The sequence below is a fragment of the Homarus americanus genome, unplaced genomic scaffold (assembly GCF_018991925.1).
Source record: "Homarus americanus isolate GMGI-L3 unplaced genomic scaffold, GMGI_Hamer_2.0 scaffold16889, whole genome shotgun sequence".
Classification (NCBI taxonomy): domain Eukaryota; kingdom Metazoa; phylum Arthropoda; class Malacostraca; order Decapoda; family Nephropidae; genus Homarus; species Homarus americanus.
This window is the reverse complement of record NW_024725586.1, coordinates 557,501-578,062: the sequence shown is the minus strand read 5'-3', so window position 1 is coordinate 578,062 and position 20,562 is coordinate 557,501. Positions and strand designations below refer to the sequence as shown.

Here is a 20,562-nt window from a genome sequence, read left to right as displayed (position 1 = left end):
CTAGATTCCCGGCCTTCTAAAACCCCAATACAGTGACCTTGGAACATTCCTCTCGTGTCGTGAATGTTTCAAGAGTGAACGATGAGGAAGGTTACTCACGATCTGAGAACGGGGGGAACATTCCATTAGTTTTATATATGAATGTTTGTTTATTTAAGTGGATGAATGATGAATGTTTGTTTATTTAAGTGGATGAATGTTGTTTTATTTAAAGAATGACTGAATGGGTGTTGGAGAACTACAGGTTACATTATTCACTATGTCGGTTCTATTCTTATCATAAATCAATGTGTACGTTTAAGAAATCGATGACGGCGAGGCATTCTACGAGTGACACACACACACACACACACACACACACACACACACACACACACACACACACACACACACACACACACACTATAAAACAAACCAATTATAAAGTCAATCCCCATTCTACTACTACTAATAATAATACGACTGTGTCAACAGTGACCCAAGTCGACCTTTTTTTGTAGAGAAAGGAGGGTGAAAGAAGATTAGAGGTGGGGGAAGGAAGTTATAGTTCAGAAATTGAAGAAATTCAGGAGGAGGTAAGAGAGGGCGGGCTAACCGCCTAGCTAAGCTAATAGTGTGTTAGGGTTGTGTCATGGGTTAGTTATTGTCTGCCGGTACAGGCACTAGACAGCCTACCCTATCCCATACATGGGTGTTTTGAGGGCCTTATTTCATATTCAGCCGACCCTACTGGCGGATGCTGGTCTAGGAGGTTGTCTATTGCCTGGCCGTGATCGGGGTGGTAATGGACCTTTTGAGATTTGGTAACTTTTTGGGAACCATGTATGGTTGTTGTCGTTATCTGGTGAAGGTCTTTGAAGGAGTTCTTGCTCTGATCGTTCTATCTTTTGCCAGATTCTGCTGCAGGGTGCAGCTGCTGGTGATGGGTTTTATTCTCAGGTCTCTATGTATCTCGGCTGTGGTTCTGGTGAAGGGTATCTTCGCCTGTGACGAATCTTAGGACTTCATTTTGAATCACCTGTAATTTTAATATTTGAGTAGTGCTCATAGTATGAAGAGGTATTGCTGGGTAAGTTAATATCGGTGTGATAAATGATGTCACCAGGCGGAGTTTTATTTTTCTGGAAGCGCTTTAAAAGCGGTATAGTTTTCTCAGCTCTCATCTTGCCTTTTCCTTCCTGGTGAACATGATGGGAGTAACTCTCGTGGATATATGCAGGCCCAGGAGGGTGCCTCTGCTTTTGTATTTCTATCTGGGCATTATTGGTTACTAATGGATGGGTTTTCTTCTGTATAAGGGTATCACTGTAAATTTCGGGAGTGGTTTGGATTTTCCATTGTTTTCGTAATTATTTACCCTTTTAACCCTGCCTGGTGTTGTCGGCCTGTAACGCTCGTGATTTTCCTTGATGTGTTGTTATTTGGAGTGATGTCGTCTGCATACATAATATTCGTTACCTATTCTAGTGGGGGAGGTGTCACTTGTGTAGATAATATATAGGGTGGGGAGAGGACGCCTGAGGACTCTGCCTGCGAGTGGGAAGGTCTCTCCTGTGTGTTGTCCTACCTCAGTCTGGCATTTCTGCCGTCAAGAAAGTTGCGCAGCTTTTCAATGTTGGTGGGAGGTCCGAGTTGGAGGATCTCATATTTTAGACCGTCGTGCCAGACGTTGTCAAATGCCTTCGCTACATCCCGGAGAGTTAGATTACATTGTCTACCACTGCCGCGGCTCTGGCTATGTTTTCACATGCGCTATCGCTGTTGTGGTGACTTCCCTTCCTGAACCCGAATTGTCTGCAGTTGACCGCTGTTGTTTCCAGGTGATTTCTCAGACGGTTGTTGATGATTTTTCTAGTATTTTCCAGGTACCTCGAGGAGGGAGATCGGTCTGTAGTTTAGTGGGACGGCGGGGTTCTTTCCTTGTTTTGGTGTTAGGGTAATAATGGCCTCTTTGAATCTAGTTGGGAAGTAACCCGAGGCCAGGCAAGCGTTCATTGTGGTTCTCAGTCTGTCCATGGCCGGGTAGTTTATGTGGCTGAGGATCTCCTTGGTGATGCCTGAATAACCAAGGGCTTTATTTTTGGTATTAGAGGTCGACCTTAGTATATTTAGAGACGAGGGGGGACTGGGGAGGGATGATAAGGGACGGGAGGGACAAAATACCTACATTGAAGGCCACTTTTTCATTTCAATTATCTCCTCTCACGCCTCTCACACCATCTCACCCCCACACACACCAGTCACACCCCCCACTCACACACCTCACACTCCACGCACCACCACTCACACACACACCCCCACCACACACCTCACACACCCCCACACACACACACCACTCTCACACACCCCACTCACAACTACCACACACCACTCACACCCCACTCTCACACCTCCACACCACCACACACCCCCCACTCACACACCCCCACACACCCCACTCACACACCCCCACTCACACACCACCACCACCCCTCCCTCACACCACTCTCACACACCACTCACACCCCCACCCCTCACACCTCACACCACTCACACACCCCCACCGCTCACACACCCCCACTACACACCCCACACACCCCCCATTCTCACACACCACCTACACACCACTCACACCCCCCACTCTCACACCTCTCACACCACTCTCACACACCACTCACACACCCCCACTCTCACACCTCACACCACTCACACACCCCCACCACTCACACACCCCACTCACACACACCCCCACTCTCACACACCACTCACACCCCCACTCTCACACACCACCACACCCCCACTCTCACACCCTCACGCCCCCACTCTCACACCACCACACCCCCACTCACACACCCCCCACTCACACACCCCCACTCTCACACCTCTCAAGATACATCTGTGGGTGAGAAGACTGGAGTGTTCTCAGCTTGTCGAGGGAAATGTTCACAGGGTGGGAAGCTCTTGAGAGACACTGAGACAGATAAACGGATAGAGACAGGAGATAGACAGGAAGGTAGACAGATAGAGAGAGATAGACAAAAAGGTAGACAGATAGACAGAATGAGATATAGGCAGACAGATAAAGAGACAGATGAAAAGATATAGACAGGTAAACAGATAGAGACAGAGAGACAGTACCACCACCGTCCTTTGACCCACTTGGCCAACTCAAGACGGTTTTGCCACCTGTCTCCCAAGGTCCCTTACTGAGCAGTGGACCAGGTGCCACCCAGTAGGAGAGAGGGTGCCACAGTGCCACCCAGTAGAGAGAGGGTGCCACAGTGCCACCATAGTAGAGAGAGGGTGCCACAGTGCCACCCAGTAGAGAGAGGGTGCCACAGTAGGTGCCACAGTGCCACCCAGTAGAGAGGGTGCCACAGTTCCACCCAGTAGGAGAGAGAGAGAGAGAGAGAGAGAGAGAGAGGAATGGAGGAAGGAGGAGACCAATATGTTATTCAAGGTATGGAAGAAGAAGAAATAATAATAATAATAAATATAAATAATTTTACCTTTGACAACCAATTAATTATTTTCCTCCCTTGTTTCAGGTAATGACTGTGTTCCATAATCCACAACAACCTTCTTACGTAACTGAGTAAGTACAATAAGACAGTACCGGCAAGTACCTCAAGATGATAAGAGACAGTACCAGTGATAGGGACAGTACCATGAATCATGATGTATACTAAGATACCATTTTTAAACTGCTTAATACATACATACATACCTGACAGTACCTACACACACACACACACACACACACCACACACACGACCGATTACTTATTGCACAATTACAAATTAACTATAAGGCTGTTACAATACACACGAACATTAAACTGCTATTTTCTGTATAATTTCCTTTTATTTCGACTAGTCTAATGATTAGGATGATGCTAATGATAGTTAGAGTAGTAATGGTAGTTTGAGTTTAATTATACACATCAATGGTTTAGTTTATATAGGGGTTTTCTTAAGATTAATGGCCTTCGTAATGTAATGGTATAGTCCTACCCCCTACCTGCTCCTCCCGTCCGTTTTCTATGATTGACCTACTGTTGTTGTTTTTTGAGGGGGAGGAGGGGAGGGAGGATGAACAACGAATCCCTCCCTCCCTCCTACACAACTTTGCCAATATTGAGAAATGTTGTATCACGAATTCTATTACTGTAAAGGTTTGTTACAGAGGTGTTGCAAGATATACCTGTGGTGTAATGGTCAGCATCCTCGCCTCACAAGTGAGTGGACCCGGGTTCGATCCCCGGGCAAGTTTCTTTACGCCATTTGCCTCTGTCTACCCAGCAGTAATTGGGGACCTGGATGTTAATGGATGTGTGGATCGTGTTCCGGGGTAATGGTTAGCCAGTGCAGTTGGCGAGTTGTCCGGTCTTCTGGGACTATTCCTTGACACTGGGTCATGCAGCTCGTTAACTCAGGGTGTGGTTGTTGTGTTGGCGACAGCTTACACCTTAAACACTGGGTCATGCAGCTCGTTAACTCATGGTGTGGTTGTGTGTTGGCGACAGCTTCTACACCTTAAACACTGGGTCATGCAGCTCGTTAACTCAGGGTGTGTTGTGACAGCTTCTACACCTTAAACACTGGGTCATGCAGCTCGTTAACTCAGGGTGTGGTTGTTGTTGGCGACAGCTTCACACCTAAACACTGGGTCATGCAGCTCGTTAACTCAGGGTGTGGTTGTTGTGTTGGGACAGCTTTACACCTTAAACACTGGGTCATGCAGCTGTTAACTCAGGTGGTGGGACAGTTATTAAACACTGGGTATGCCAGGGTGGGTTGTTGTGTTGGCGACAGCTTCTACACCTTAAACAAATTCACGCCTAGGAGGCCCTTGGGCCGGCCATCCTCCTTACACGAGGGGCAACCACCACCTCCCTCTCCCACCTTAAGTATTGAAGAATTAATATTATTACCAAACGTATCTTGTCTCAGGTAGAAAAAAATTAACCTTACCTGACCTTATTTATTGTTTAGTATTTCCAAACAGGTGATAACTCCCCCCGCCCCCCCTCTAAGTGTGATTCCTAACTACCTATTACACTAACAAGCACAAAAAAGTAGTTACTATTTTTATTCAATTGTTAACGATCTGAGAAGTGTAACGAGGCTGTTTGTAATTTACGACTGTTGACAAATGGCGACTTTGTTTTAATCTCCTTTGACGATAACAAAAAAAATTGTTTTTATTATTTCAACTTAATTATAGTTAGTTTGTCTCCATAAATGAAATTAATGAACTTTTGAAATGGTAGAAGCGAGAGAGAGGGGGGGGGGGGGGGGGGAGGAGAGTGGGGACAGTGGCTATAAAGGAATGATTTTATGTTCATCATCCACACACACACACACACACACCTACCTGTCCTCTCCTCCCACCATAATTACCTAACCTTCCCACCTGTACACCTCCATGACTACATCTTTGCTACACACCCTTCTCTCACTCCTTCTTTATCAATCTCTTCCCTCCTTCCATTTTCTACGTAAGGGGGGGGGGTGTTAGAGAGAGAGAGAGAGAGAGAGAGAGAGAGAGAGAGAGAGAGAGAGAAGATCTGGCACTGTTCATCTTGGCACTGCTGGTTGGCACTGTCACCACGCTCCTGGGGGGTACTGACGTGGCACGCATAAATATCACCACCGCTGCAACTTTTGGCACTCTCCTTCCTATTTCATGGCTCTGTGTGGCCCCTAAGTATGTGGCTCCTAAGTTGATGTGTGGCCCCTTAGTTCATGGCTCAGTGTAGCCCTTTAGTTTTTGGTTCCGTGTGGCCCCCTTATTTGGTATGTGGCCATAGTTGGTGTGTGGCTTTGTTTTGTGTGGCCTGTTGGTGTGGCCCCTAGTTGGTGTGTGTGGCCCTTAGCTGGTGTGTGGCCCCTGCTGGTGTGTGGCCCTTAGCTGGTGTGTGGCCCCTAGCTGGTGTGTGGCCCCTAGCTGGTGTGTGGCCCCTTAGCTGGTGTGTGTGGCCCCTTAGCTGGTGTGTGGCCCTAGCTGGTGTGTGTGGCCCTTAGCTGGTGTGTGCCCCTTAGGGGTGTGTGGCCCCTTGGTGTGTGTGGCCCCTAGCTGGTGTGTGGCCCTAGCTGGTGTGTGGCCCTTAGCTGGGTGTGGCCCAGCTGGTGTGTGGCCCCTTGCTGGTATGTGGCCCTAGCTGGTGTGTGGCTCCTTAGCTGGTGTGTGGCTCACTGGTGTGTGGCCCTAGCTGGTGTGTGGCCCCTTAGCTGGTATACCTCCTATGTATATTCTCCCAGCTGATAACGTGGACACGGTTGGGGGAGATGAGAGGACACACACACACACACACACACACACACACACACACACACACACACACACACACACACACACACACACACACACACACACACACACACACACACACACACAACACACCAGAACATACAACCTTCACGGAGCTCATTAATACCTTATATATAAACTATCTATCTATTTATACCTATCTATCTATCTATCTATCTATCTATCACACGAAGAGGAAGATAGAATAAAGTGAAATATTGTTCTTAAAAGTTCATCTAGAGAGAGAGAGAGAGAGAGAGAGAGAGAGAGAGAGAGAGAGAGAGAGAGAGAGAGAGTCTGGCAGACACTGTTAAAGGTATTCCCAGCTTTAGACTTGTTATTATTGTTGTTGCTGTTTCAGTTTGAGCAAGATCTGGTATTGTATGTGTCATTATGCTATATATATGTGTGTGTGTGATAATAATACACACGACTAAGTGAAACAGTTTGTCATCACCAAAATCTACAACACCGGGTTACCACACTCACAGATGGGCCCCCACGCCAAGGGAAACACTTGTACCAACACAGCTGCCACGTCTCCTCCACACGCCACCACATCACCACACGCTACCACATACCACCACATCAACCACATCACCACACGCTACCACCACATCACACACCACACGCTACCACACGCTACCATCACCACCGCCACCACCATCACTACCACACCACCACATCACCATACACACACGCTACCACACATCACCACACACGCCACCACACCACCACACGCCACCACATCACCACACGCTACCACACATCACCATCTCACATCACATGCTACCACCATCACTACCAAACGATACCACTTCCAGCACCACAGCACATACCACACATCACCACCACACACACACACACACCACCTAAAACACCATAGAAATACACCACAACCACAATAGTTAACACCAGCTGAGTATGTAAGGAATATGGATTTAAGAGTATGTAATGGAATAGGCTTGAGGCAAGGGGGTGGGTTAAGAGGAGGTGGGGCGGGAAGAGGTGGGCCATGGCGCAATTTGGGAAGGCCTGTCGATATCACCCCGGCTCCTTGTAAACAATGAAGCCATAACGGTTGGTGTTCACTAAACCCAACCTAACCCAACCTAACCTAACCTAACCTCCAACCCAACCCAACCCAACCCAACCCAACCCAGCCCAACCCAACCTAACCCAACCTAACCTAACCCAGCCCAACCCAACCCAACCCAACCCAACCCAGCCTAACCTAACCTAACCTAACCCAACCCAACCCAACCCAACCTCCAACTTAACCCAACCCAACCCAACCCAACCCAACCCAGCCCAACCTAACCAACCAACTTAACCTAACCCAACCCAACCTAACCTAACCAACCCAACCCAACCTAACCCACTAATGAACTAACCGAAGCTCAGTATACTCAAGCATACTCTCAAATTTATCCCACCAAAAATATACCCCAGCGGACATGATATAAGAGACACAGGTATGTTAATATGTTCAGTCAGGTGATCTAATTAATATAACAAGTTTAGTGGTCAGTATATACCAGTATACTCTCTCCCCTCTCCTCCAAGAATATGTCGTAATATTAATCTCAAACGGTTAGGAAACATCAAAGTTCATTATACTCTGATATACTCAATGTTATACAAAGCCCACACACACACACACGCACACGCACACACACACACACACACACATACACACACACACACACACCGTTATATGATAAAAGTTGACTGTATAATATGTGTGTGGCTAAGTGAACACGTAGAGAGGCTAAGAAACTGGTTCCTCCGTTATGTGAGAGAGAGAGGTTCCCTAAGTCAAGGTCCTCCTCAGGGTGACGGTCGAGGATGAAGGAGTAACTCAACTAGAGTGACCTGATAAATGGCCCGAGTTGTGTGTGTGTGTGTGTGTGTAACCTGCTCGTGTCTGTATTTTGTGTGTATGTATCATATTGAGTATCCGTGTCTATGTGTATCTGTGTGTGTGTCTGTGTGTGTGTGTGTGTGTGTGTGTGTGTGTGTGTGTCGTCCGTGTGTGTGTTCGTCCGATCAAATTCAGTACACAGAAGGAACTTAAACCAAGACTCAATATCGACACCATTAAACCAGACCTCAGATAAACCCGGTATTAAACCCACGGCGAGGGGGAGGGGGAAGAGGGAGGGGGGGGACCAAAACCCACCTCCTTCGATAATCAGATCGACTTAACCCACAGCACAAACACCAAGAAGCTCCAACAGTCACGTTTCTCATGGTCATAATCTGATTGGGTTTAATTATGACTACGATCTGATCTCCTCCGCTCCTCCTTCCTCCACCACCCAACCACCCACACCAACCCACTACCACCAACCCACTACCCACCCACACCAACCCACCACCCACCCACCAACCCACTACCCACCCACACCAATCCACTACCCACCCACACCAATCCACTACCCACCCACACCCAATCCACTACCACCCACATCACACACACCACCCCACCCAACCCCACTACCCACCCACACCATCACTACCCACCCACCCCTACCCACCCACCCCCACCCCCCCCCAACCCTCCACCCACATCACACACACACCCCCACCCACCCCACCCACGCCCTCATAGGCATTCAAAAACACAGACGGATCAATAAACATGAAAGTGGATCCATTTCAGGTGTGGATCAGTGTATGTGGCTGATCCATCGAGTATGAAATGTTATGAGTGAGAAGCGGGTGGATCGGGTTCTAGTGGATAAATATGTGGGTACTGAAGGTGGATCGTACTAGTGGATAAATATGTGGGTACTGAGGGTAGACTGTACTAGTAGGGGAGTATAGAGAGGGGGGAGGAGGAGGGGGGAGGAAGCTATAGGCCTATTTCTCTCATCAAACTTTCTTCCTTATCCTCGGGTCGATAGGAAGCTGGTGGTATGGACAGAGAGGGGAGGGGCGTGAGGAGGGGGTAGAGGGGTAGGGGAGGGTAGAGGATGTAAGGAGGAGTGGGGGGATGGAGGAGTGGGGAGGGGTGAGTGATAAGGAGGAGTGGGGGGTAGAGTGATGTAAGGGGGGAAGAAGAGGAGAATGGGGATGTCCGGAGGAAAGGAAGAGGGGTAGAGGGAGGAAGGGGGTAGGGAGGGGAAGGGGGGTAGGGGAGGGGAAGGGGGGAAGGGGGAGGAGAAGAAGGAGGAGAGAGGTAGTGAGAGAGAGAGAGAGTAGGAGTGAGTAGATAGGGACAGGTATAGACAGGTGTAAACAGGTGTGGGAATATTTAAGTGTGGCTGCAGGTAGTTGTAGGCAGGTGTAGGGAAGTGTAGCAACGTGTGGACAGGTGTAGGCAGGTGTGTAAGGAAGGTGTAAGTCTGAAGAACTCTTTGTTTCTCCTTCCTCCTCCTCCTCCATTACCTCAGCTGACCTCCCTAGGGACACCGCCGCCTTTCAGAGGGCGACCGTCAAGTCATCCTCTTGAGACACTGTTGGCTCCTCCTCGACGGACGCTCTCTCTCTCTCTCTCTCTCATTCATTCATTCATCTTCATTCTTATTCATCCATTAATCAGCAGCTTGAGGCGGGGGGTGAGAAGGTGGGGTGAGGTGGGGGGGGTGAGAAGGTGGGGTGAGGGGAGGGGGTGAGGACCCCACTACACCCCCCCCCAAGACCCCTAATACCTGTCTCTCCGTCAGTGTGTACTTCCTCAACACGTGTACTGTCTGTTGTACTGTCTGTCCTTTCACCTCTTCCTGTCCAGTTAGTTACCTCCCCCGTCTCCTGTCTGAACGATAGATAGAGTATGGTTAAGATGAGACAAAAAGAGAGAGAAAGAGAAGGAGATAATGAGGAAATAGATGATAAAGGTGGATAATGTGCGTGTGTGTTAGTCACTTACTTACTCTGCTCTCTCTCTGTCTCTTTGTTAGTCATACTTTCTCTCTCTCTCTCTCTCTCTCTCTCTCTCTCTCTCTCTCTCACCGATCAATAATCTTACCTAACCAGTGCCACACGGAGTCACTTTTTAACACCCATTCTACTGGCACTGTCTCCACCCCTTCTCCTGGCACTGTCTCACCCCCTTCTACTGGCACTGTCTCACCCTCCTTCTCCTGGCACTGTCTCACCCCTTCTACTGGCACTGTCTCACCCCCTTCTACTGGCACTGTCTCACCCCCTTCTACTGGCACTGTCTCACCCTCCTTCTACTGGCACTGTCTCACCCCCTCTCACTGGCACTGTCTCACCCCCTTCTACTGGCACTGTCTCACCCTCTACTGGCACTGTCTCACCCCTACTGGCACTGTCTCACCCCCTTCTACTGGCACTGTCTCACCCCTTCTACTGGCACTGTCTCACCCCCTTCTACTGGCACTGTCTCCACAAGGTCAGGTCATTCACCCCTACGATCAGTAGCTCCCCCACCCCTCACCCCACCAGTAAGGGGTACACTCTCCCTAAATAAAAGGGTAAACATATCCCTTTCAAGAGGTCAAAGAAGTTCCTCAAGTTTAGCACTGTTATCCCCATTAGGTCATCACCCCTTTCTCCCCTCTTACCCCTACCCTTTGTAAGATAATCACCCTTTATCTCTTTACTAAAGGGGGGATATCCTCTTTTAAGGGTACTAGGCGGCGATCTCTGACTATACAACCTCAGGTCAGTCACCCCTTGCTCCAACAAAGGGTGACTAAGGGATAAATATCTCCTTTCTCCCCCATCCTAGAAAAAGAAGAAGAGAACCCCCGTGAAGGCCTGCTGGTGCGGGAGGTTGCTGCTGTAGAAGTAGGTCATCAGGCCCAGCTCTCTGGGTTTGAGGGAATAGAAAAATCAATACAGCAGCCTTTAGTTGAATAGATGCTCCTCCCTCACTCTCTCTCCTCACCTCCCTCCATCCCTCCCTCCCTCTTCCTCCCTCCCTCCTCCCTCCTCTCCCTCCCTCCTCCCTCACTCTCCCTCCTTCCTTCCCTCCTCCCCTCTCCTCCTCCCTCCATCCCTTCCTCCATACCAAACCGCCAGAGCTCTACTGTTCGTTACTCCTGCTGGTGCTGTTACTCCTCCTGCTGGTGCTGTTACTCCTCCTGCTGGTGCTGTCACCCTCCTGCTGGTGCACTGTCCCTCCTGCTGGTGCTGTTACTCCTCCTGCTGGTGATGTCACTCCTGCTGGTGCTGTCACCTCCCGCTGGTGCACTGTCCCTCCTGCTGGTGCTGTTACTCCCTGCTGGTGATGTCACTCCTCCTGCTCGTGCACTGTCCCTCCTGCTGGTGCTGTCACTCCTCCTGCTGGTGCACTGTCCTCCTGCTGGTGCTGTACCTCCTGCTGGTGCACTGTCCCTCCTGCTGGTGCACTGTCCCTCCTGCTGGTGCTGTCACCTCCCTGGTGCACTTCCCTCCTGCTGGTACTGACCCTCCTGTTGGTGCTGTCACTCCTCCTGTTGGTGCTGTCACTCCTCCTGCTGGTGCACTGTCCCTCCTGCTGGTGCTGTCACTCCTCCTGTTGGTGCTGTCACTCCTCCTGCTGGTGCACTGTCCCTCCTGTTGGTGCTGTCCTCCCTCCTGCTGGTGCACTGTCCCTCCTGCTGGTGCTGTCCCTCCTGTTAAACATGGCTGTCAGTGACCTTTAGAGATACATGAACAGGAAAGCCAGTCTCCCCCCCCTCTCCCATCCTCCTCCCTCCTTCCATCCCTCCCCCACCTTCCTTCCTTCCCGCTACCCCCACACCCCGACCTTGTCCGCTTCTGCTGTCGCTTTTTTTCTGCTTCTTCTAAATTCTTCTTCTACTGTATATCTTCTTCTCTTTCTTCCTCTTACACTTTTATCTTCTCTTGCTGCCGTTACTCTTGTCTTTCGTCTGTTGTTGCTGTTGCCGTTCTAGTTCTGTTGCTGCTCCCGTTATCTCTCTTCTGTTGCTTCTGTCGTCTCCCATCTGTTATGTTCCTGTTGCTCGTTATCTCTTCTGTTGTTGCTGTGCTTCTGTTGTCTCCGTTGTCTCTCTTTTTGTTACCGCTATTATCTTCCTTCTGTTGTCTCTGTTGCTGCTCCCGTTATCTCTCTTCTGTTGTTGTTGCTGCTTCTGTTGTCTCCCGTTGTCTCTCTTTTGTTACCGCTATTATCTTCCTTCTGTTGTCTCTGTTGCTGCTCCGTTATCTCTCTTCTGTTGTTGTTGCTGCTTCTGTTGTCTCTGGTATCTCCTCTTTGTTACCGCTATTATCTTCCTTCTCTTGTCTCTGTTGCTGCTCCCGTTATCTCTTCTGTTGTTGCTGCTGCCGTTGTCTCCCGTTGTCACTTCCTATACTTCTGTTTTCACCGCTGGAACTCTGTCGTGGTGTAGTGTGTAGGGAAGTTTTTAAGAACTCCAGTTGACCTCTGTTGACCTCTCGAGCTTGGCCTCTATTGACCTCTGGATCTTGGCCTCTGTTAACCCATGAGTTCGTTGACCTCTCTACCTTGGCCTCTATTGACCTCTCGACCTATGGATCTTGGCCTCTGTTAACCCATGAGTTCGTTGACCTCTCGACCTTGATCCCTGTTAACCTAACCTAACCTCACACAGTTATATTTCCTGGAAGTGAGAGAGAGATTGCCTTCATGACCTTAACTTGACCTCAAACTGACCTCTGACCTGGACAACTGACCTCCCCGAGTCATTTATAAATTAGTTGTGAAGGTTGGTACATGTTTTCAGGTGTTGGCTGGTGTTGTCAGGTGTTGTCAGGTGTTGTCTGGTGATGTATGGTGTTGTGAGGTGGTGTGAGGTGTTGTATGGTGTTGCCAAGTGTTGTCAAATACCGTAAGAATGATGCTGAAAGATAGTGAAAGAAATTGAAAGAAAGATAGTGAAAGAAATTGAAAGAAAGATAGTGAAAGAAATTGAAAGAATGATAGTGAAAGAAATTGAAAGATAGTGAAAGAAATTGAAAGACAGTGGAAGAAAGATAGTGAAAGAAATTGAAAGAAAGATAGTGAAAGAAATTGAAAGACAGTGGAAGAAAGATAGTGAAAGAAATTGAAAGAAAGATAGAGTGAAAGAATTGAAAGATAGTGAAAGAAATTGAAAGACAGTGGAAGAAGGAGTGAAAGAAATTGAAAGAAAGATAGTGAAAGAAATTGAAAGATAGTGAAAGATAGTGAAAGAAATTGAAAGATAGTGAAAGAAATTGAAAGACAGTGGAAGAAAGATAGTGAAAGAAATTGAAAGAAAGATAGTGAAAGAAATTGAAAGAAATAGTGAAAGAAAGATAGTGAAAGAAATTGAAAGATAGTGAAAGAAATTGAAAGACAGTGGAAGAAAGATAGTGAAAGAAATTGAAGAAGATAGTGAAAGAAATTGAAAGACAGTGAAAGAAAGATAGTGAAAGAAATTGAAAGAAAGATAGTGAAAGAAAGATAGTGAAAGAAATTGAAAGATAGTGAAAGAAATTGGAAGACAGTGGAAGAAAGATAATGAAAGAAATTGAAAGAAAGATAGTGAAAGAAATTGAAAGATAGTGAAAGTTCTTTGCTCCTTCATCTCCGGTGAATGCATGAGGCAGAAAGACCTCTGTAGGATGTTGGTAGATTGTGTTTACCACCACTACCACCACCACCACTACCACCATCACTACCACCACTACCACTCCTGCCACCATTACCACCACTGCTACTACTACCACCCCTGCAAAATTACTACCATTACTACCACCACTACTACCACCACTACCACCATCACTACCACCACTACCTCCTGCCACCATTACCACCACTACCACCACTACCATTACTACCACTACTACCACTACCTACCACCATTACTACCACCACTACCACTCCTGCCACCATTACCACTACCACCATTACTACCACCACCACACTACTACCACCACTACCACCACTACCACCATTACACCACCACCACCATTACTACCACTACCACCACTACCATTACTACCACCACTACCATTACTACCACCACTACCACCACTACCCACCATTACTACCACTACTACCCACCACTACCACCATTACTACCACCACTACCACCATTACTACCACCACTACCTCTGTAAATCCCCAGAAAATAAATCACTCGTCCTCCTCACTCCTCCTCGTCCTCCTCCTCCTCGTCCTCCTCCTCCCCTCGTCCTCCTCCCTCCTCATCCTCCTCCTCCCTCTTCCTCGTCCTCCTCCTCCTCCTCCTCCTCCTCGTCCTCCTCCTCAAGTTTGCATTTCATCAGCATGCTTTCTTGTGTTGGGTGCTTGCGTAAACTTCAAGAAGACTGCCCTCTCAACCCTGTCCTCTCCCTCTCCCCCCTCTCCCCTACCCAACCTACTCCCCTCTTCTTGTTACCTCTGCATTCTCCCCTCCTCCCCCCCCTCTTCCTCCCCGTCCTCTTCTTCCTCCCTCTCTTCTTCCTCCTCTTCCTCACATCTCCTCGAGTGTTATGCTGGAGTAAGTGAGGAGGGGGTGGGAGGGGGGGGAGGAAGGGAGGAGTGGGGGGGGAGGATGGGAGAGGGGCAGTGACCTACTCCTTCGCCTTTGCTTCCACTTCAAGAGAAACTACTACCTCCTACTACTACTACTACTACTACTACTACTACTACTACTACTACTACTACTACTATTGGACGTGTGGGTTATTAATGTATTGGCCCATGGAGGTGTGGGTTAGCGCTTTGTTGGGCCAGAAAGTGGGGGGGAGGGGGTAGTGACGTAACCCAGGGTGCCAAGGCTCTGGTGGATGAGTGCCTTGGATGAGTGCCTTGGATGAGTGTCTTGGGTGAGTGCCTTGGATGAGTGCCTTGGATGAGTGTCTTGGGTGAGTGCCATGGGTGAGTGCCTTGGATGAGTGCCTTGGATGAGTGCCTTGGTTGAGTGCGGATGAGTGCCTTGGATGAGTGCCTTGGTTGAGTGCCTTGGTTGAGTGCCTTGGTTGAGTGCCTTGGATGAGTGCCTTGGATGAGTGCCTTGGATGAGTGCGCAGTTGAGTGCCTTGGATGAGCCTTGGATGAGTGCCTTGGGAGTGCCTTGGTTGAGTGCCTTGGATGGAGTGCCTTGGGTGGAGTGCCTTGGATGAGTGCCTTGGTTGAGTGCCTTGGATGAGTGCCTTGGATGAGTGCCTTGGATGAGTGCCTTGGATGAGTGCCTTGGATGAGTGCCTTGGATGAGTGCCTTGGATGAGTGCCTTGGATGAGTGCCTTGGATGAGTGCCTTGGATGAGTGCCTTGGTTGAGTCTTGGTTGAGTGCCTTGGATGAGTGCCTTGGATGAGTGCCTTGGATGAGGTGCCTAGGGATGAGTGCCTTGGATGAGTGCCTTAGATTTGAGTGCCTTGGATAGTGACCTTGGTTGAGTGCCGTTTGAGTCTTGTGGATGAGAGCTTGGTGGAGTGCCTTGGTTGAGTCTTGGTTGAGGCGGTTTGAGTGCCTTGGTTGAGTGCCTTGGTGAGTGCCTTGGATGAGTGCCTTGGATGAGTGCCTTGGATGAGTGCCTTGGATGAGTGCCTTGGTTGGAGTGCTTGTGGTTGAGCGCCTTGGTTGAGTGCCAGGAGTTGAGTGCCTTGGTTGAGAGCTTGGTTGAGTGCCTTGGTTGAGTGCCTTGGATGAGTGCCTTGGTTGAGTGCCTTGGTTGAGAGCCTTGGATGAGTGCCTTGGTTGAGTGCCTTGGATGAGAGCGTTGAGTGCCTTGGTTGAGAGCCTTGGATGAGGTGCCTTGGATGAGTGCGGATGAGTGCCTTGGATGAGTGCCTTGATGAGTGCCTTGATGCTTTGATGAGTGCCTTGGTTGAGTGCCTTGGATGAGTGCCTTGGTGAGTGCCTTGGTTGAGTGCCTTGTTGAGTGCCTTGGTGAGTGCCTTGATGAGTGCCTTGGTGAGTCCTTGTTGAGTGCCTTGGTTGAGTGCCTGGTTGGTGCCTTGATGAGAGCCTGATGAGTGCCTTGATGAGTGCCTTGGTTGAGTGCCTTGTGAGTGCCTTGGTTGGAGTGCCTTGGTGAGTGCCTGGTTGAGAGCCTTGGATGAGTGCCTTGGATGAGTGCCTTGGATGAGTGCCTTGATGAGTGCCTTGGATGAGTGCCTGGTTGAGTGCCTGGATGAGAGCCTTGGTGAGTGCCTTGGTTGAGAGCCTTGGTTGAGTGCCTTGGTTGGGAGGCCTTGGTGAGAGCCTTGGTTGAGTGCCTTGGTTGAGTGCCTTGTTGAGAGCCTTGGTTGAGTGCCTTGTTGAGTGCCTTGATGAGTGCCTTGGGTGAGAGCCTGATGAGTGCCTTGGTTGAGTGCCTTGGTTCAGTGCCTTGGATGAGTGCCTTGATGAGTGCCTTGGTTGAGTGCCTTGGATGAGTCTTTGTTGAGTGCCTTGCTGAGAGCCTTGGTTGAGGCCTTGGTGAGTGCCTTGGTTGAGTGCCTTGGGATAGTGCCTTGGATGAGTGCCTTGATGAGGCCTTGGTGAGGCTCTGATGAGTGCCTTGGTGAGTGCCTTGGTTCAGTGCCTTGATGAGTGCCTTGATGAGTGCCTTGATGAGAGCTGAGAGCCTTGATGAGTGCCCTGGTTGAGTGCCTTGGTTCAGTGCCTTGGATGAGTGCCTGGTTGAGTGCCTTGTTGAGTGCCTGGTGAGTGCCTGGATGAGTGCCTTGGTGAGTGCCTTGGTTGAGAGCCTTATAGTGCCTTGGTGAGTGCCTTGATGAGAGCCTTGGATGAGTGCCATGGGTGAGAGCCTGGATGAGAGCCTTGGATGAGTGCCATGGGTGAGAGCCTTGGTGAGTGCCTTAAGAGCCTGGATGAGTGCCATGGGTGAGTGCCTGATGAGAGTTTGATGAGTGCTTTGGTGAGAGCCTGGTTGAGTGCCTTGTTCAGTGCCTGGAGTGCCTTGGGTGAGGCCTTGATGAGTGCCTTGTTGAGTGCCTTGTTGAGTGCCTTGGTGAGTGCCTTGGATGAGTGCCTTGGTTGAGTGCCTTGGATGAGTGCCTTGGGTGAGTGCCTTGGATGAGTGCCTGGTTGAGTGCCTTGCTGAGAGCCTTGGTTGGAGTGCCTTGGTGAGTGCCTTGGTGAGAGCCTTGGTTGAGTGCCTTGGTTCAGTGCCTTGGATGAGTGCCTTGGTTGAGTGCCTTGGTGAGTGCCTGGATGAGTGCCTTGGATGAGTGCCTTGATGATGCCTTGTTGAGTGCCTGTTTGAGTGCCTTGGGTGAGTGCCTTGGATGAGTGCCTTGTTGAGAGCCTGGAGTGCTGCCTTGGTGAGTGCTTGGATGAGTGCCTTGGTTCAGTGCCTTGATGAGTGCCTTGGGTGAGTGCCTTGGATGAGTGCCTTGGATGAGAGCTCTGGTTGAGTGCCTTGATGAGTGCCTTGATGAGTGCCTTGGTTGAGTGCCTTGGTTCAGTGCCTTGGTGAGTGCCTTGATGAGTGCCTTGGTGAGAGCCTTGGTGAGTGCCCTTGGTGAGTGCCTGATGAGTGCCTTGGTTCAGTGCCTTGATGAGTGCCTTGGTGAGTGCTTGGATGAGTGCCTTGTTGAGTGCCTTGGTTCAGTGCCTGGATGAGTGCCTCTTGTTGAGTGCCTTGGTTGAGTGCCTTGGTTCAGTGCCTTGGATGAGTGCCTTGTTAGTGCCTGATGAGTGCCTGGGTGAGTGCCTGGATGAGTGCCTGTTGAGTGCCTTGGTTCAGTGCCTGGATGAGTGCCTTGGATGAGTGCCTGGATGAGTGCCTGGTTCAGTGCCTTGATGAGAGCCTGGTTGAGTGCCTTGGTTCAGTGCCTGGTTGAGGCCTGATGAGTGCTTGGTTGAGTGCCTTGTTCAGTGCCTTGATGAGTGCCTTGGTTGAGTGCCTTGTTCAGTGCCTTGGTTGAGTGCCTTGGTTGAGTGCCTTGGTTGAGTGCCTTGGGTGAGTGCCTTGGTGAGTGCCTTTTGTGAGTGCCTTGGTTGAGAGCCTTATGAGTCTTGTTGAGTGCCTGATGAGTGCCTTGGATGAGTGCTTGATGAGTGCTCTTGATGAGAGCCTTGATGAGTGCCTGGATGAGTGCCTTGGATGAGAGCCTTGGATGAGTGCTCTGATGAGTGCCTTGGTGAGTGCCTTGATGAGTGCCTTGTGAGTTGATGAGTGCTGGATGAGTGCCTTGATGAGTGCCTGATGAGTGCCTTGTGATGAGAGCCTTGGATGAGTGCCTGGATGAGTGCCTTGGATGAGAGCCTTGGTTGAGTGCCTTTGGATGAGTGCCTTGTTGAGTGCCTTGATGAGTGCCTTGGATGAGTGCCTTGGATGAGTGCCTTGGATGAGTGCCTTGATGAGATGAGTGCCTGGATGAGTGCCTGATAGAGCCTTTGGTTGAGTGCCTTGGATGAGTGCCTTGATGAGTGCCTTGTTGAGAGCTTGTTGAGTGCCTGGATGATGCCTTGATGAGTGCCTGTGAGAGCCTTGTTGAGTGCCTGGATGAGTGCCTTGGATGAGTGCCTTGGTTGAGAGCTCCTGGATGAGTGCCTTTGGATGAGTGCCTTGGATGAGAGCCTTGATGAGAGCCTTGATGAGAGCCTTGGATGAGTCCTGATGAGAGCCTTGGTTGAGTGCCTTGGATGAGTGCCTTGATGAGTGCCTGTTGAGAGTCTTGATGAGTCTGGTTGAGAGCCTTGGATGAGGCCTGGGTGTGAGTGCCTTGGTGAGAGCCTGATGAGTGCCTTGGTTGAGTGCCTTGGATGAGAGCCTGAGGTGATGAGTGCCTGATGAGTGCTCTTGATGAGTGCCTGATGAGTGCCTTGATGAGAGCCTGGTTGAGTGCCTTGATGATTTCGATGAGAGAGCTTGCTGAGTGCCTTGATGAGTGCCTTGATGAGAGCCTTGGATGAGTGCCTTGTGAGAGTCTTGATGAGTGCCTGATGAGAGCCCTGGTTGAGTGCCTTGGTTGAGTGCCTTGGATGAGTGCGGATGAGAGCCTTGGATGAGTGTTGGATGAGCTGATGAGTGCCCTGGATGAGTGCCTTGGATGAGTGCCTTGATGAGCGCTGATGAGTCTTGATGCTTGTTGAGCAGTTGAGTGCTATGGATGGTGTTTGATGAGTGCCTGGTGAGGTTGATACTGATGCCTGATGAGTGCCTTGGTTGAGGGATGAGTGCTGATGAGTGCCTTGATGAGTTGATGATGCCATGGATGAGTGCCTTGTGAGTGCCTGGATGGTTTTGATGAGCGGATGAGTGCCTTGATGAGTGCTGATGAGTGCCTGGTTGGAGAGCCTTGATGAGTGCCTTGGTAGAGCCTGATGAGGCCTTGATGAGTGCCTTGGATGAGTGCCTTGGTTGAGAGCCTGATGAGCCTGGTTGAGAGCCTTGATGAGTGCCTTGGTTGAGTGCCTTCCATAACATTGATTTCCTACGCCGTGTAATTTTCTCCTTGTTGTGGTGGTGGATGTATGTGGTTGTAGGCTGTTCCACCAGACGATCATGCAGGAGAGGTGGTGAGTGTGTGGGATCAATAATGATGGTGGGTGTGTGTGTGGGTGGTTTTCAAGTGCTGCCCTGTCACATAGAATACGTACTGTGACTGCTGGCAAGCATGCATGAAGTTGCTGTGTGGGGCCCTCAAGCAACACAAAAGTGTTAGGGCCTGGCTGCTGGGGCTGCCAGAATCGACCTGTGGTGGGCGTAGGAGGTGTGTGGAGGAGGAGTGTTGGTGTGATGGTGGTGGTGGTGTTGGTGTTGGTGGAGGAGAGCCGCACCATTGAGGTGGAGTGCTGCTGCTGCTGCTGTGCTGCACCACTCACCCTGCTGCTGCTCAACCCAAGGTGGTGGTGGCGGTCGTCAACAGAAGCTGCCGGGTCAGTCAGTCTAGTAGGAGTAGTGTGTCGGTGGGCGGCGCGGCGGGTGGTGGTGAGCTGTGTGTCCCGGCAGGGCAAGGTGTCAGCCCTCAGTGTGTCAGGAGCTGACAACCAACACCCCCTGGATCACGTAAACACTATCTCGTAGAAAGTCAGCTACACAGTGCCAGCACCCCCACCCCTGTCATTCAGTCAGGCACACACAGGAAGGCAGGCAAGCACAGTCATGCACCTCGTGGGATCAAAGAGCAGCAGGTACAACATCATCCCTTCCCCAACCCCACCTCAACCTCTACCTCTCAACCCTACCTCTCAACCCTACCTCTCAACCTCTACTCTCAACCTCAACCTCGATCTTCATTCTCGACCTCGACCTCTACCTCGACCTCTACTCTCAACCTCTACCTCGACCTCTACCTCAACCTTCTACCTCGACCTCCTACCGACCTCTACCTCTCGACCTCTACCTCTACCTCGACCTCTTGAAATAACTAATGATTGTTAACCTCATAACCCAGATAATATAATAAA

General features: G+C 50.0%; 1 protein-coding gene across 2 annotated transcripts in view; it reads left to right on the top strand.

Annotated features, from left to right (window-relative positions):
* The window catches only part of LOC121865257 (protein Tob1-like), a 72,842-nt gene that overhangs the window by 39,084 nt on the left and 13,196 nt on the right, over positions 1-20,562 (top strand). The window contains exon 2 of one of the 2 annotated variants that reach the window (XM_042364617.1): positions 3,528-3,574. The exons of the other annotated variant lie outside the window; for it this stretch is intronic. The gene's annotated coding sequence lies outside the window, so the exon portion shown is untranslated. The remainder of the gene's footprint in view (positions 1-3,527; positions 3,575-20,562) is intronic. 2 annotated transcript variants of the gene reach the window in all.